This window comes from Protopterus annectens, chromosome 11.part0, assembly GCF_019279795.1.
Source record: "Protopterus annectens isolate FY-2018-M chromosome 11.part0, PAN1.0, whole genome shotgun sequence".
NCBI classification, from domain to species: domain Eukaryota; kingdom Metazoa; phylum Chordata; order Ceratodontiformes; family Protopteridae; genus Protopterus; species Protopterus annectens.
Genome location: NC_056745.1, coordinates 1,186,526,507 through 1,186,545,169, shown reverse-complemented (window position 1 = coordinate 1,186,545,169; position 18,663 = coordinate 1,186,526,507).

Genomic DNA, 18,663 nt, shown 5'->3' with positions numbered 1-18,663 from the left:
TGAGCAAAGGAGATGGTATGTGAGTAGTTTTCCCAGTCAATGTTGGGGTAGTTGAAATCACCCATTATTAGGGTGTTAGGTTGTACCCTAATATTTTCCAGTGTATCAAGAAATGAGGAGTGGGAATGCTGGGGCATGGTGGGGAATCTGTAGCAAGCTACAATTTGGATTGCTGTCTTACCCAGAGTTAGTTGCACTTGGATTATCTCGGATGCATTATGCTGAGCAACTAGCCTGGAGGTGTGGATATCCTTAATGACTATGGACACGCCTCCACCTTTAGTGTTTCGGTCCAGGTAAGGTGGCCGAAAGGTGTGGTATGAATTATAGTCTGGTAATGCAGGGGTGCTCTCAGGAGTCTTGAACCAGGTCTCTGTCACTGCACAGATGTCGATGTTCTCCATTTTAAGGAGTACCTCGAGTGAGTGCATTTTGAGGTTTAGACTTCTAGCACTGAGTAGCATTACCCTCAGATTTTGCTTGCTTGTACCTGTTACAGTGGTCAATTTGTCATTTGAACCTTGCCTAAAAAAAGGCACTATAGGGGTGGCAAGGGCCTTAGCTAGTATCCGGAATCCCAAGGGTGACAGGTGCAGACCATCTTTGGCAAAGCATCATGGTCTGTCGATCATGTCATCCTAGGCAGACAGATACTGGATCCCCTAAGAATGACACCAAAAGCTTAGCCAATTGTTGAAATCAATCATTTGTCCTTGTACTGTGGTATCATTCTGGGTGATGGCAGGATGCTACTCAGGGCTAGGGTCATACCTGCCTGGGCTACAAGATCGGAAAGCTCCTCCATGTCTCTTTTCATGTAGTCCAGGGAGGTACATCTCAGGTCATTCACACCAACATGGACAATGACATATTTGTACTTGTTGTGGAGTGACCTGAGTGCGTGCATTATGTGGCAGATCCTGGCACCCGACAGGCAGCTGACAGTAACTTTCTCCTTGTTTAGCCTGGTGAGTAGAACATCAGTGTGCCTGACTATAAAGTCACCTATGACTAGAGTGTTGGGTACGTTGTTATGCCTTATCGGCTGTGGTTGAGTGGCACACTGAGTTTGTGGGCTATGTGTCTTTTGGGTTGTGTTTGGGGTGTGGAGGTTGCTTGCATTTCTGCTTTGGAGGTCCCTGTTGCTTGAGCAGATTTTTATTGAGAGCCTCCACGAATGTGGGTGTGTGCTTTGTGTTTCTATGTGTGTTTTGGTGGTGTAGGTTTTCAGGGACTATGTGATGAGTGTGGTGTGACAAAAGTGTTTACCTTCTCCTCCTCTTGACTGTCTAGTTCAGTCTTGGGTGAAGACAGCTTTGCTTTCAGTTTGGCTATGTAAGTGCATCTCTCACAGGTTGTACTGTTGGGTGGTAGGAGCAGAGGGTTCTCCCTATATTAGGTAGAATGAGGTAATGACACTAGACTGGGAGGAGTGTCCCAGATCAAATTTACAGTAGGGGTAAGCAACTGCAAAGCCACCAAGTATAAGAACAGGATACCAATAGGGAGAAAGAGTGGGGAAAAAAAATCAGAACAACCAAATCCAAACAGATGCTTAACAATTGTAGAAAATTTCTAGTTAGTACTTCACACACAGTGAAACTAGCTAGAAAAGTATGCAGCAGACAATAAAAGTGATATAAATAACTTGTAAAAATGAGCAAAAAACAGGATACTTAATGCTATATGTCACAGATCAGTTTGCTCAGTGCCCTTCCTCCAATTAGCTCAGTGTGAAATGGCAGAAACACTCACAAGTTAACTTCTTGTGGGTGAATTTTGTACAGCCTATATCCTCTACCTTTGATTATTGCCATCTGTCAGTACAGTGCTAATTAATTTTCTACTGACCTCAGTACAAGTTTCTTTATTCAGTCACTCTTTGTCCAGTAGCCCACACACTAAAGACCGTTTTGACACTCAGTGGGAGCAAAGTAGTGAAACCAATATTGAACAGGACATCATCTCATGTTAAGATGTGTGCTTGCATGTGCACACACACACACACACACACACACACATGTGCACAGACCCACACACACACACACACACACACACACACACACACACACACACACACACACACACACACGTGCACTGACACACACATGCATGCACACATATGCATGCACACTCAGGCATACAAACACACACACACACACACACACACACACACACACACACACACATGATTTTGTGTGTATGTGTGTGTGTGTGTGTGTGTGTGTGTGTGTGCGTGCTCACAAATGTGATACACAGACATGAATGCAGTTTGGAGGAATACCAATTCACCAGCTTTGCATGTCTTTTGGATGTGGCAGCAGGCACCTGGGAACTGAAGTAAGAAAGCAAGGAAGCACTGTGAGGCACTAACTAAAACACCTTACCACTGTAGAATAGCCTCAATGTGTGGTAATTAAAAAAATAATAATAATGAAAGCCTGTGTAGGAAGTTTTACTTAAAGGTACACAAAAATTCTGTAGCATCTCACTAGTTAAAAATATCTCAGATCATGAGCTATTGCAATACATTAGGCTCAAAATAGCTGCATATAGTGGTCAGAGGAGTCAAAAAGTACCTAAGATTGAAAATCAGGAATAATTTTATATTTAGCTGTTTTGACACATGGTAGCAAAAATGAAATGGCTTTCATGTTCCTTATATGGAAAATCCAAAAACTGTACTTTGGTAATGCTAAATAAAAAGATAATGTCATTTTAGCATTGTGGTTTGAAATAAAAAAAGTATACCCCAGGGACTGGTGATTGAAGCACAGCTTTATGTAAAAGAAAGAGCTTTGCGTTACAGACTAAAAGCAGCAATGTATAACAGAGATGACAGCATGCTGTATTGAAAGGAAATATATGCTTCTTAAGCAGTGCTTCGTAAATGGCAGGGACACAAAAGTAGCTACTGTTTTCCTTACATTACCTTAAAGCCATTTGGCTCTATTGATGTGGATGGTATCCATCCGGTTGTCGTGTTCAGCATAAAATAGTTATGGCTGCTACTGATGAGTGAACTGCTGTAAGGATATGCAACTAAGGTGCCAAGGGCATACTTTTTTTCTTTCAAAAACTTTGTTTTATTAATGCTACTTCCTTCGTGTGATTCTGCATGACTTAAGATAACATCATCAGCATGGCAGATGGGGCTACATATTCATTTCACATTATTACATAGATTGTTTAAAAAAAAGATAAATAACAGTAAGACCATGTGGAGCCTAGTAGCTCACCTGCACAGATAAGACCAGAGCTTGATAAGCAAATGCCATATTGTATAAAATGAAGATGGCAAAAAAGTTCCATAACCATGAACAGACATATTCATTAAGCTTAAGGGATTTTCGTCCTTATGAATAAGGAGTGATCATCATCATCATCATCATCATCATCATCATCATCATCATCAGGAACTTAGACTCGTATGCCTTGGAGAAGTGAAAAGCTATGATACTGAGGGAGTCAGTCACCATGGTTCTGACAGAAACATTGATCAAGTGGGTCAAGTTAGAATGAAAAAGGAAATGCCATTTCATATACATAAACAACTACCCACAAAATGGCATTTACAGAAAAAAAATCAAATGATTCTTTTACATGGATGCTGGGCCCCATAGCACCTATGCAGGGGTCAGCCCTGTGTACCCAGTAGTTTGAAATGACTAATTAACTCTGCTGTTGGTGCATCTTGGTGGAAGGTGGTATTTCCCCACTCCAGCGGTGGTAAGAGGGATCTGATTTTACTGAGTGTTTGTCATCAGAATAGCTGACAGCAAAATCTGTTCTACTTTAACATGCTTGTGTGCCTGTCCCTAGTCTGGCTTGTGAGCCGTGCTGAGTGCCACACAAAATATGCTATTCTAAAATATGCAGATTGTATTGACATGTACCGTAAGATACAGCTAGTAAGAATGCGTGAACAGTACTTTACCTGGCCCTCTTGTGCTCCTTCTGTACACAGTACGATAGCAAAGCAAATGCCTACATTACAGTGGATACTCTTTGTAGGACACACAAGCTAATCACTGTCTATGACAGGCGATAAAGCCAGAGTTGGATTTTTTCCATTTTCAAAGATGGATGCTGATTTGTTTCACAAAAAGTCATTTAGAAAAATGGTTTCACAAGTTGAAATTCTGTTGCTCAGGTTCTCACCTTACACACAGGTCATTCCTAGCTAGGTCTCATCCATGCAATTGTAAAGCTATGCATTATTAACTTTGCTCTAGCCAACATATTTACTTTCCAAGCATGCTTTGTTATCTTTTGTCCTCCTAAATTTCCTTGACTTGGTCAAAACGTCAGAGAGTGCCACAGTATTTTTGGGTTTCATAATACTGGTGTATATATATTTTATTTTGTTTGTACAGTTTCAGCATTTGACTGTTTGTTAATAGAATTCTATATTTAAGGTAGTCTACATTTTCTGCTATACGTATATTTCAGTATTTCATTCTGCCCTACTTTTCAGATATTATCAGAACTTCTCCATGAGAAAATGAACTATTATAACCCCAGTAAAGCTAATATCTTACAACTGTTTAGCAGTGCAGTTAGAAAATGTCATTCAAGCACCCACATAATGATCAATTACTCCCTTGACAGTTCCTGCTGTAGATTTTTGCCAGCTTGGTCTTAATACACGAGTTGCCTGCTTCTGCAACATTTAACTTGTTTTACCTTCTCTTCTGCTTGTAAGAAGACCTAACATAAACTTCACCCTTCCTATACCAGATGTCTGTGCTAAAATATCATCCTTATTCCTGTGGATTTACTATACATCAGTGTTTCAGGTATACGTAAATATGTACATATGCAAGAAGCAAAGCTCATGATTATATCCCCTCTTTTTTCTGCTTATAGATTTAACTGAGGTTTACTTTGTCCATTTTCACCCTAGCCCTAGATGTAACATATTGCCCCTTTCATAGTAGATAGCAATTAAAGAGCCCGCTGTGATCATCATTCATATTTCTTAAAATCAGTATTTTATCAAATAAATTCTAAGCTGTAGACTGTTAAAAGCGAGATCAGGTATTTACAGGGCTTTAGAAAATAGATGGGACCCATAGATGATAATTTATTGGAGAACAAACTTTCTCCGACTGGTATTAATGTAAGAGGGCAGGCTGATATCTAGTCTGCAGCTTCATGTTAATATATTTAGCCACTTGAAGCAAGTTCTGAGAAGAAAAAAAATAAAAAGCATCCATCTTTTTTACACTTACTAAATATGTCAGAATAATGAACATAAAAAATAAATAAATAAATACAAGGAACATTAGAGAAATGTGTTGTCAGAAAAGCAACTGCAGCAGTAGTTACAAGAACTTACATTTTACTCTCTCATTTGCAGAAAGGCAAAAGAAATGCAGGTGCGTGTGCGTGTGTTTGGATGTGTCTGTGTATGTTTGTGAGGGAGGGAAAGTGAATGAGATAGATAGGAAGAGACAGTAGGACTGCATGTATTTCTCAATTTCCTTGCTGAAGAATTCTGGAGAAAGGCAATAACAGGAATACAAAGACCCAAATTTGGGGACAACTTTTAACTAGTACCTTTAATCATGTACAACATTGACAAAGCAAGTAGGTTTGCATAAAAGTTTTTTTTCTGAACAATAATAAATGTGAAACTTTAAAAGTCAGAATTTATTAACTGACTGCAATCCTCAAACATTTATCAGGAAATTAAACATTTCTCAAGGGAAAGAACAGAAATATAGGGCAAAATCAGAGACATTTTGCAAATCAGGAGCAGCTGAGAGGTGTGTTTGGGTGGAGATGCAGTGCTTTCAAATGTGAGTATTTTTCCATGCAGTTGGTCATAGTGAGATGTGAGGTGTAAATAGTCCTGAAATTAGCTGCAATTTCTAGGTGTGTGTGTGTGTGTGTGTGTGTGTGTGTGTGTGTGTGTGTGTGTGTGGTGTGTGTGTCTGTGCTTCTGCATTCGTGCATATGTGTATGTGGGTGTGCTTCAGAATTTTTGTATATGTGTAACAGGCTGTCCCTCTGCCTCTGCACGTGTTAGCGTGTGCATGTATGCAACTCATTCTGTTTGTGGTGTCTATTTCTGCATACATTACATATCCTATTGCAAATATTTTACATCACAAATATATATATATATATATATATATATATATATATATATATATATATATAGTTCTACTTTCAAATCTCAAAATATTGAAACACCAAATTTCAATATCTCGAGACCCCAATCACGAACTGTCATAACAAAGAAAAATCACAACACCAAAGTTCAAAATATTGAAAATAATGCACCAAAACTAAAGACCCAACCCTCCCCCTACTTAAAACACAAAAATACAGTCAAAACACTTAACACTACTATATGTTTAAGCAGGGTGGCAAGCCCCCCTGCACCCCCCACACCCCTGCTACTTACATATACCAACTCCAAGGTCACAAGACCATGAAAAAAACAACAAGCTTACTATTATGCACCCTACACTTCTATTGCACACAGTCATATCCACGAGAAACACACACACTACACATGTACAAAAATCACCACTTTCAATACTTACACACACACACACACACACACACACACACACACACACACACACACACACACACACACACACACACACACACACATTCTCACCTACCTACCCCAAGCTACTCCTAGAACTTTCCAAAAAAATAAAACAAAATGCATTTCTAATCAAAACTCTTACACACTATAAACCTACCTGAATCTCCGAACATAACCACACATCAGCTGCCATCTTTACAACCCAGAAACCACTAAACCTTAAAGGGACAGCATACTGCGCAGAACAGATCACACCACAACTACTTCAGATTCAGCAACCTCAGATTTGTCATTATGCAGTTTCAAACAACTGCACTTTCAGTATTCTCATATCGAGATACTGAAATACTGAAATTCGATATTTCAGAATTTCAAGATTCAGAAGTAGAATCATTTTTATATATATATATATATATATATATATATATATATATATATATATATATACATATATGTATATATATATATATATATATATATATATATATATATATATATATATATATATATATATATATATATATAGATATATATAATATATATATATATATATATATATATATATATATAAATATATAGCTATATAGATATATAGATATAGATATATATGAATAATAAAGTAAGTACAAACCAAATTAACAGGTAGTGCATTATCTAACTGCAATGTCCCAATATCCTCCAGGGTGAACATTATTAGGGTAATAATGGACCTTTCAGGAGTAGGGGTTCCAGGAGGGGTCTATTTTCTCCAAAAATGAGCACCAAAAATGCCCACTCTGTCAGGCATTATTGCTTGCGTATTATTCTGCACCCGAATATTCCATTTATGGTGTATTTCTGTGGTATTTCTAATGTCCTGTCCATATACTCATCAGTAGCAATACATTGGTATTACCATCATCTGCTCCATCACAAAGCCTCAACCACTTGCTCATTTGTTCAGCAATATTTTACAGATAATTTTTGTTAGTGTAAATCCAGCAGCTTCCCACAAATGCATTTATAGTTTTCTGTAATAAAAAACACATAACCTTATGCCTCAGCCTTTGCATCCACATTCCTAAATCAGTGATGAATGGAGGATGGAATATTCTACCTTGTGGCTAATACTGTACTCCAGATGAGACTTTACCAAGTAGATTGAATTAAAACTACCTCATTTATTTTGGACACTATAAAGCTTTCTAATCAGTATAGATTGCATTCTCCATATTTTCCTACTGCCATTTCACTGTTGTTTGTTTTTTTTATCTCTGTCATTCATTATGGTTGCATGCAGATCTGTTATTTGCATTGTTGACATCTCTCTTGGAATAAAGGCATGCTGGCTTGCTGTTTCTCAATCTTCCACAAATGGTCTTACTTTTTTTGCCTCATGGAAACTGAACTACCATTATCTTGAATATTTTTATGTCTTTCCTGATTTTATGTGGCTTCATAGTATATTAGCTCTAGTGCAGATGCCCTGTTTATCTGTGGCATGCCAAATGAATCCTTACAGCTGGTCTGCAATGTAAATAACATTGTTGGAAGACTGCGGACAACAAAGGGACATTTTAAGGCTGTCCCAGTCACCTTTGCCTTCTGTGATCTGATTCCTGTGAGCTAATATCAGAATTCATTACGCCTGTCGACTATGACTTATCCAGTTGTTCTACCCTTTTTAATAATTTTGCTTGGGATTCTAAATTATCCCAGACTTGTTCATCTGGCTGCAGTCTTCTTTGTTTTTTCACAAATCTGATGTGCTTTTCCTGACATCTTTATTTTCCCAGATATTATTTCATCTCCATGCTTGATTGCATTAACTAGTTATTTTATTTTTTAAGACGCTATCATCTCTTCTCTTTTATTATATTTAGTATTTAAATGTTGTTTATTAGGTTACCAGTACCAGTAGACATGATATTATTATAATATCAGTATAACATAGAATAACAGAATATTTGCAAAGCATATATAGTACATTTCTGCAGATTGAGAAATTATATTAACAACAGGACACTAAAAAAAGCCCGTGCAGACACTATTTTGAATCAAACAAATAAAATTAAAGTCCTTTTGTTTAGTGCTTTGTTGTCTTTCAACGTACAGAGACTTCATCAGAATGTTAAAACGAGCGCAATGCAATGACTACATAAATAATGACATGTTGTTATAGCTACCAAGCAATCCACAAGTTTAGTCAGCCTGTCTTTCAAATGCCCTACTTAAGCGGCCTAAATTTCAAAGCTCCTTTGATACTGGTGTCATTTAATCCTGGGTTGTTACCTGCATTTATTCTTAATTGCCATTGTATTTCATTTTTGTCTAAAGGTCTTCAAAGTTTCCTCCTCTGTAATTTAACACCACTTGGTCAAAGACAAAGAACTTGAAACTTCCTAAAGTTCTGATACACTAATGAATGTCTACCTAGAGCAGTTCTCAAATCTTTTTATTCTTAACAGCATACACATGACTGGATGTGAGTATCACAGGTTTTATCCACGGTTGGTGTGGTTTGATCATGAGGGTGAAGCCCAAGTAATTAAACAAAGCGAATCATGGGTAAATCCCATGATACCCACACCCACGCGTGGATTATTGCTATTATAGAATGGGATTATTTAAGAAAGAAACTGTCTACCTTTCTTAAATAATGTCATTGTATAATGGCACTTTAGTGTCCTGCTTGCTCTGCAAACTGATGTACTGAGCAAGCTTGTCTATGTCTGTATGTTTGCACAACACAACAGTGCAGTGCAAGAGACACTAGTGAGAAGGGAGCATATCTTTCTCTTGGTCTCCTTTTTTGTGTTTTCTAGTTAATAAATAGCCACTTATGTGGTTTTGGAACCATAAAGCTCTACTGCCTGACATTATTAACCGACAAAACTTGTAAGTGATTTACCAGAAAAGTTAACTTTTACTTGGGGCAGAGCAACAGTATGAGGCAAATCTGAGTTATTTTGCAAAAGTTGGGCAGTTTAGAGGCATGGTTACTGGCATACGTAGTACAATTGATCATAGTATCAGTGAGAAATGTACCTAAAAGCCAACAGCAGTTGGTTTGTAGACCAGGAGGAATGCAGCTAAAGAAACAGTTGTCCATCTAGCACTTTCCTCATTACAAAATTACATTGTAAGTTTATAAACCACTTCCCAGCAAAATTACTCATTTTGCCTATGTGGGCATTAAGTCCTATCTGCTAACTTTCTTATTCCCTTTCAAGCTAGGTGTAAAGTAATGCCTGGCTCAGCACACCTTTCCTCAGCCTTCCCAGATCCCATCTAAAGGAAGTCTACTACACTCCTCCACACATGTTGGAATGGCTACACTTCCACTGAAATAGTTACATATTAGTCTGGGAAAATGCCCTGAAGTGCCAGTTTTAGCCTAGCCAATAACACAAAGTCAGAATAAAACGATATACCTTGAGTTTATGAGGTGAAGACCTTAACCATTATGCCATAAACGGTTTACCTATGAAACATCTTTTTCACTCATCATTTTCCAAAAACTGAAAACAGAAAATAGTGAGTCACAAAACACCAAAAAAATGTGCTAGGGGAACACCTGCCTCCACTTCCCTCTCCCATTTGGGGGTCTCTACCCACCCCCTAAATTATGTATACAAACTCCACTGCCACACCATAATGGAGAAGAGGGAAATAACCCTCAGAAAGAGCTCCACAGTCTTATAATATATAACACATTAAGGTGAAATTCCCTTCAGCATTCAATTTACAGTGTAAAGCCACTTAACCATCATTGCTTCAGTGACCTGTAGGTGGGCTTTCACACACACACACACACACACACACACACACACACACACACACACACACACACACACACACACACACACACACACACACACACACACACACACACACACACACACACACGTGCGCACACATGCACACTCTTAGCATATTGCATACTTTCAGTATCAAAACCTCAACGCTCACAGGCATTTCCAAAACTTAAATGGTATATACCTGTCTTTCACCATTTAAGAAACAAATTATTTAAAAATCAGCATTCATTTATTAATACATGGTATGATCAACTACAGTATTAAAAAGGACAAGGTTTTAGTACCATATAGTGAAAGAAAAAGATACACTTTGCCACAGAAAAGTTAACATTTTAGGGCATACCTTTAAATAAGTTTTACAATTTGTCAAAAACCAGTAAGAGATTAGGGAAGCAGCCTTCAACAATTAAACCATAACAAAATATGTTTTCATCCACAGACTTCATCAGATGAATTAACACAGAAACACAGAAAAAAACAGCACACTTATACCAGCGATGAGCCTTTTTTAAACTGTTTTTTTTCAAACTGTATTTTACAACATATTTGTTTTTTACTAGTTTATTTACTAGTATTTTTCCAACAGTTTTTTAATTGCATTTAAATTCAAATGTAGTCATTTTACTAAGGATTTTAGATGTTAGACACAATTCTGTGTTGATGTTATCGACTGTGTTAGAAGTGGTTTTTAGCCATACTGTTTTGAGTATATGATGACAGAGTTTCATGAATATTCATGACTTTAATTGATGATGACTGTCAATTGGTGAATTCAAAAACTCATCACTGGTATAAGTGGGCTGTTTTTTTCTGTGTTTCTGTGTTAATTCATCTGATGAAGTTTATGGACGAAAATGTATTTACCTGAGCGTTTATGTGAAAATAAAAGTTATATATACATATTTTCGGGCATCTTTGGAGTGTGGTTCTTCATGGCCTTCTGAAGTGCTTAGAATTTACAATTTGTCACTTACATCTAGCCCATTGTGTAGATAAGATGGATGAAATGCTGGACAATAGTGAGATTCTTGTGGATGCTGGCTTTATAGCAATATTGAAACAGTGGTCTAATTGCTTCAAAATTGGGCTGGACACAAAAGCCATTGCTTCTGTGAGTAATATTTTATAACCATAAGTTAAGAATTTGGAATATCTCCGGGATATATGGCAACCCCCATTTCTGATTTAAAATACATTTTACATTCTTATTCCTATAATCCTGTTAGTGCTGTACTGGTAATAAAATGGTAAAATTGGCAGACTCTCATATTGCCTCTGGTCCACTCCCACACAACAACTTTGTAAGCCAGTGATGTGGCAGGCCCAGTCAAGTTCAACAATAATTCATCTCTCCACTCTTGTGCCTTAACAGCACTCAGAACTACTCAGTAATGAAAGGATAAGGGTACCCACCTGCCCACTAAGCATATATAACTACTATAGCATTTATATAAGGGCCCTATTAGGGGAGGACGTCTTCAGTCAACTCCCTCTTCCCTGAATAATTAACCCTGACTTTCCTTTGGCAAATGACTATAATCCCGCTACACCTTTAGGGAACTCCAAACACTCTGCATCTTCAAAAGGCCAATGTCCTTCCTTTTAGACACAGTAGGGTGTGACTGGTGTGGCAATATTTTCAAAAACAGTTGCAATGTCCAGCTATAATAGAAAGCATTTATCTAAAATTAGTCAAACATTAAGTCTGAAAATTGGCACTCAAAGAAGGGATACTGTTCCATAATGCCCTCTTTGGCATCTTTGTAACATGGCACCATATATGCAGAATGCTGCATGCATTGTCACATGAACGGCATGATGTGTCCTTCAGCATGACCCAGCTACTGCAACACGATCATTTGTAGGTCTGGTGGTGAAGTGATCTTTGCTGTCACTGCACCTCCCTGTTCCAGTCCTTCTACAATTACTGATGACCAGCCAGTAGCAGTAGTAAGAGATCCCATGCAGCAGCTAATGCACAACATACAGCTGCACAGGTAAAGATGTGGTCTTTATTGCATAACTATGGACCATGACATTCAGGTTAGTGTTTCCTTTCTTGTAAAAATGCATAGAGTATAATTGATACATGCAGTGATATCTGTGGGCTGTGCTGTGTCATGCATGGTCTACTGTCACTGCTCATCAGACATTGTATGTTATTTTTAAATATTTTTTTTATTTTTCTTTATTTTAGAACAGTTACTCATATTAAATGTCATAAGGCATCATATAAGGAACAATTGCATTTTTAACTGCTTTGTCCAGTACATTCTAGTGAGGTGATGTACCTAAGTATTTTTTTCATCCTGTATTTGACTGCATGATTTGATAGAATTATGAGTTAAAAAGAGCCAAAAATTTTAGATTATTAAAGTGAATAGTTTATCTCTATGATAATAGTGAATTATTGAATGCGCAAATGGTTTATATCAAAGCTGGAGATGGGAGGGCCATTTTTTTTAATTTAGTTTCTTTTGAAATAGAGATACTATTATTAAGGATCATGGGTTGCCTGTATTTGTATAGGAAATGCAACGGTCTATAAAATCTGAGTTGCAGGAAAGCAATTTAGGTTATTGACTATGTGTTAGGTAAAGCGTGATTAATATTTAGGGCCTATTTTTTTGAACATCTGAATAATAGAATAATTGTTAAGTAAATGTGGTGATAAAGCCTAGGAGTAATTATGGTTCTTTTGTCATCACAGTAGGAGGAATCATGTGGTAAATATACATACTGTAGAATAGATTCATGATAGAGTGGAAATACTTTGATGTCAGAGACCTTTTTTGTATCTTGCGATTTTGGTAGTTTTTGGTGATATGAGTTTTCTGATGTTTGAGATGAGGAGGAGTTGGTTAAGGAAAGAGGATGATGTTAGGTTAAGAGAGAAGGTTGGGATGCACTCAGATAACATAATTTATGAATATTATATACTTTTAAGAGTGGGCATGAGTCCTTTGGAGCAAATTACTTAGTTGTGGCAAAGGAAGTACCATTTTTGTCTGGCAAGTTAGAATTAAAAATGATGCTTGCATGTTGGAATAAAGAAAAGTGAGCAGTTTGTTCACACCATCAGTTCTGAAAATGTATTGTAATTCATCAGAATATGCAGGTATTATGGTCAGTTTCTTTTAAAAGATCACTTACCTTAGCAGATTTTTTAACTGCACTGTGCACTGGAGTGCATTCCTTGTTTCTCTTGGGTGTGTATTCACTTGGTTTCTTTGTTAAACTGGTCCATTGTGATCAATGCATTGCAATGTTAAACAGACATAAGTAAAGATAAATAAACATAAATATCTTAGTTGATAATATTGCAAATAGGGGTTGCAAGGTGTTGCGTGTTGGGGGGTTGTCCCCATGGAAAACTTTATTGCATATTTTTTGGCAATAGGACATCTGAAGCAATTCATGTATTTGGATAAAATAACTCATTGCTATTGTTTGGTTTTCTTTGTACAGCTAAGGGAATCAACTCATTCATTTCTGGCTTGTGGAAAATTATTTACCAGTATGGCTACACTACCATTACAACAGTGCAGTCACCATTTTAATTGTAGTAGTGTGTTGTGATTTGGTTTTGTATTCACTGTAGACATTCTAACATTATCATGCATTAAACAATATAATCTGATTCCTTACACGATATGATTTAACTCCTGCAATCTGAAATTAAAGGTGTGCACTAAAATGTTACATTATATAATATGGTGATTTTGCACTTATTTGTACCACAGTTTCAAAACAAAATAAAAAATAAATGCCTGCATAAACAAAATTAAAAAGATTGTAAGTACAGAACACTAAGTAAGGCAGACTCATAGTTTTATAAACAGTACATAAAAGGAAAAAAACAGAGGTAATGGTGAATGAGTGCTCTGGCCCAAAATGACAAATTCTGTGAAACTATTGTGCTTTTTCCTCTGCTTTAGCATTTCAGAAATGATAATTTGTTGTATTTCCCCTAGAAAAAAAGAAAATCAAAGTCTTTGATCCTGATTCACTTACTGCCACATACTGTATCTATGTGGCAGCAGCACTTAATTAATTTGCCCCTGTTGATGTCCATCCTGCCTTTACAGATGTGCCTGAACTATGGTACAATCATAATTTCTGCACCATTAGGACCGGCAGTCCAACAGTGACATCTAAGTAGTGATGTTCTTACTTTTTGAAAGACAAATTGTCAATGCACCTACACTATTCTGGGTACCAATCAGAGATCACCTGTAAGAAGTAACTTTATTTGCCTGGAGTGTCACATCAAAACAATCAGTTCAGCCCTTCAGCTGAACAGCTCTTGGAGCCCAGTGGGATTATCACATTAATGTCGATCAGCTGGTCAATCATTTGCAGACAAAGTGGATTCTATTAGGCATAATACCCTCACTGTGTATTCCATAAATCCTGCAGTGGTTTTATTGTGAAGCCTCATGGACTGGTCTTGGTGTAAGTTTCATTATATGATTCTAAAGGCCCAAAATAGGGACTAAGATTTTAAATACTGTAAATATAAACTTAGAAAGTTGCTAGAATAAAATGTTTTGCACTAGTATGCATTTTTCTGAAGGATATGAAGTCTGAAACTTAAATGTCTGTCATCATTTAGTGAATTTAGTCCTCACTGATTTGCCAGAAAATCACAAATTTTATGAGGAACAGACCAAAAACATGAGGCAAAAATATGGACAGCCTGCGAAAATCTGGGCAGTTGAGACTGATGATTACAGAGGAATTAGGATCTTAGATAAGACAATGAAAAACCCTACAATGTTTTTTTTGCCATTTTTTGTTTGAGTATCTACATATGCAGCCTTACTGAACACAGAATTTTCATTATTTTATCAGTTATCAGTCACACTTGTTCTAGTGGTGAAAACATACATTTTTTCATTTCAGTACAGGATACTTTGCTCGAGGCCAAAAGTCCCTTTTTGTTTATAACCTGAACTGTAAACAACATAATATCTGAAGTAACAGAATGACAGTTTCTATTGCAGAAAAATAGAACTTGTAAATCAAATTCAGTACAATAGCATGCATACCAGAGTACTAGTCAGTAATATTCAGTACATATAATATAAAAGGGATCCATCTTAAAATCAAAATTTGTCCTTTGAAGATCGCAGCTATGTTGCAAGCTCAATAATTCATATGCATTTAGGGGTGTTGCAGAGTTTATGAACCTACATCTATGTTAAAGCCAGGACAAGTCACTCAGACCTTTTTTTCTAACAAAGTTTGTGTAGTTGGAGCTGGATAACAAGCATGTATGTACAAACAACCCTGCAGCAGCATTTGTAAAGAATGCATTTTATAGAGGGCACTACTGTAGTGTGCTAGGTTCACATATATACAATTAATATGAAAAAAAGGCAAGGCCATTAAAAGGCAGTATTCAGAGGGAAACGTATACAGTCTAAATTCTGCCCCCAGCTAAAGAATATACCAAAATCATGGGCGTACTTTCGTTGAAGGTTGTGCATCAGGGCCGGCAACTCGGCACATAAAAATCTACTGCCAATCATTAGTGGACCGGAGTTCTGCTGTGGCGACCCCTAACCGGGAAAAGCCAAAAGACACAACAACAACATTCTCTCTGTTATTTTAATCTTCCATGGGTATTTTAACAACTAAGAAGATTAGAAGTAATGAATTTAATACATTTCTCTCATTGTTGTAAAGCTCTGTTGCACTATCTTATTTTTAGGAAAGAAACCAAAGTTTACTATTTTAAGAAGGGATTGTATACCTCCTGAAGTGCAGGGTAGTAAATATTTAAAAGAGTAATGGGAATATCATTGTGTGGAAACAAGTAACTTGATGCAAATTTAACCAGCTATGATATTTTACTGATGAATGGAATTTTCAAGTTGTAACGACAAACATAGAAAAATTATTTCTGTTGACTGTCATTTTTCTAACCAGTTCCCCCCAACTGCTATCTTTTTATCTGTAACTAAATAAGCTATTTATATTTTTTCCAGAATAACTTTTCAAGTCTTCATCATTATCAGTTTTACCAAATGAATGTGTGCATAAATATATTAAATAGATGTTATAGTGCTTTAATTACAAAAATGGTTTCAACTAAGATTGAGAAGTTCACTCGCTGAGTTCAAAACTACAAAACCCACACATCTGAGTACAGTGGTGCAACAGTTAAATTCTGATAGCCATTTAATGTAGGTGAATTTGCCCACTGAACCCTCCTTTTTTGGTGGGCTTTGTATACTCTACCTCCTAACTAATTATTTTACCCCTGGAATGCCTTGAGTGTGCATATGTGCATGCATGCATGCATGTGCATGCCTGTGTGTGTGTGTGTGTGTGTGTGTGTGTGTGTGTGTGTGTGTGTATGTATGTATGTGCATGAGTGTTTGTGTGTGTGTGTGTGTGTGTGTGTGTGTGTGTGTGTGTGTGTGTGTGTGTGTGTGTGTGTATTTATATATTTATTGACATTTGATTACTGGGAAAATCTGACTTGGTAGTTGCCCATTTTCAGTGGGAGCGCCTAGAAAGAAAAGTTCTGAAGTATTACAAAAACATTTTGAAAACAATGATTTTAGAGTCTTCAAATATAATACAAAAATAATACAAAACCAGCTGCAGTTTAAATAATTATACCAAATTAGACCTAATGTGAAAATATTAGTTGAGGATAGATACAACTTAAAGGTAAGGTAGTACAATACAAACAGGAATTGCAATATGAAGTGAGAGTGAAAAAGAGGTGTATGGTATATTTACACTGAGAATTAGGGGAGAGACATTTATTGAAGTAAAGAAGTGTGTGATGAAGGGGAGTAAGTAGATGTAAGGTATGGCTAAGTACTTGTCCACATTTAGAGATATAGTTTATCCTTGGGTTGAGCTAGAACAAAGGCAGATTTTTGCTTGGAAGTGTTTCAGAATGGTTTTGAAGGACTGGAGGGGAGAGAATTGACCAGATGGGTACAGGTAAGGAGTTCCAGGCCTTAGCAACATGGCATGAGTACAGACCATGTCCAGCAGATTTGATAGGCTTGTCGACACAGAGGTCTTTTTGGTCATTGGATCATAATCACACAGGAAAATTGCACTGCCAGAAACTAGTAACCAAGTGTTACTAAACACTTAAACTTAAACTTAAACTTAAACTTAAATTTAAATTTAAATTTTTAAATTTAAACTTAAACTTGTTGTTAAGTGTTAGAAGTTCAGTTCTTTAACATACACCATTTACTTTTATTATTAAAAAGACACAAAAACAATTTTACTTCTTCCTAATGATAGGAAGAAAACTCTGGTGTGTGTTGTGGGATTAAAATATTTTTTCTGTCTTTTTAATAATAAAAAAATGGTGTACATTAAAAAATGTGAAACTGTTACTGGGTTTTGGCAGTGTGTGTGTGTGTGTGTGTGTGTGTGTGTGTGTGTGTGTGTGTGTGTGTGTGTGTGTGTGTGTGTGTGTGTGAGTATTTATTTATTGTCATCATCAAACTCCTACTTCCCATTTTCTACATAGGGTTGGGGTATTGCATCAATTATAACCATCTCTCTCGATTCAGTGCCGCTCTCCTACCTTCTTTAACAGTCATGCTTGACTGTCAAAAGTCTTCTCTCAAACAATACATCCATTTCTTTGCTGGATGCCCTTTTTTCTCTTGCCTTCTTCCTGTCTGTCCCAAATCTGCTTCACCGGATTCCCATCTGCTTTCCTGCACAGGTGCCTGAACCACCATCATTTGTTCTCTTTGATCTTTTCTGTATTTATTTATTGACATTTGATTACCAGGAAAATCTGACTGGGTAGGTGCCTATTTTCAGTGGAGGCCTGGGGAGAACAGTTACAATGTATTATAAAAAACATTTTAGAACAATAGTTTCACAATCTTCAGAAATAATACAAAAGGGGGCATGGCTTGGATGGCAAGCTGAAAACAGCAGAGTTCTTGAGCTATGCAATCTTCATTTTTTCCTGACAAGATTTTTTTATTTAATTTCACCCAACAAAGACCTGAAACTATTAAAATTAGATTCTATAAGTTGTAAGCTACGAGTTCATGTAATTTTTAAGCTAAAATGTTCATGTTTTCCTGTCAAACTTTCAAATAGAAGAGACATTGAAACCACATTCACAAAGGAAGATGAGCAGCTCCAAATTTTCTCAGCAAGAAACTCCAATGAAGAAAGAAATACGGGCAATCCTTATTACAGTTCAAGACTTGGTGGGTAAAATAAACAAATTAAACTTAAAAGTGTACAATATAAAAGAAGATACTACCAGACAAATAACCTTATTAAATG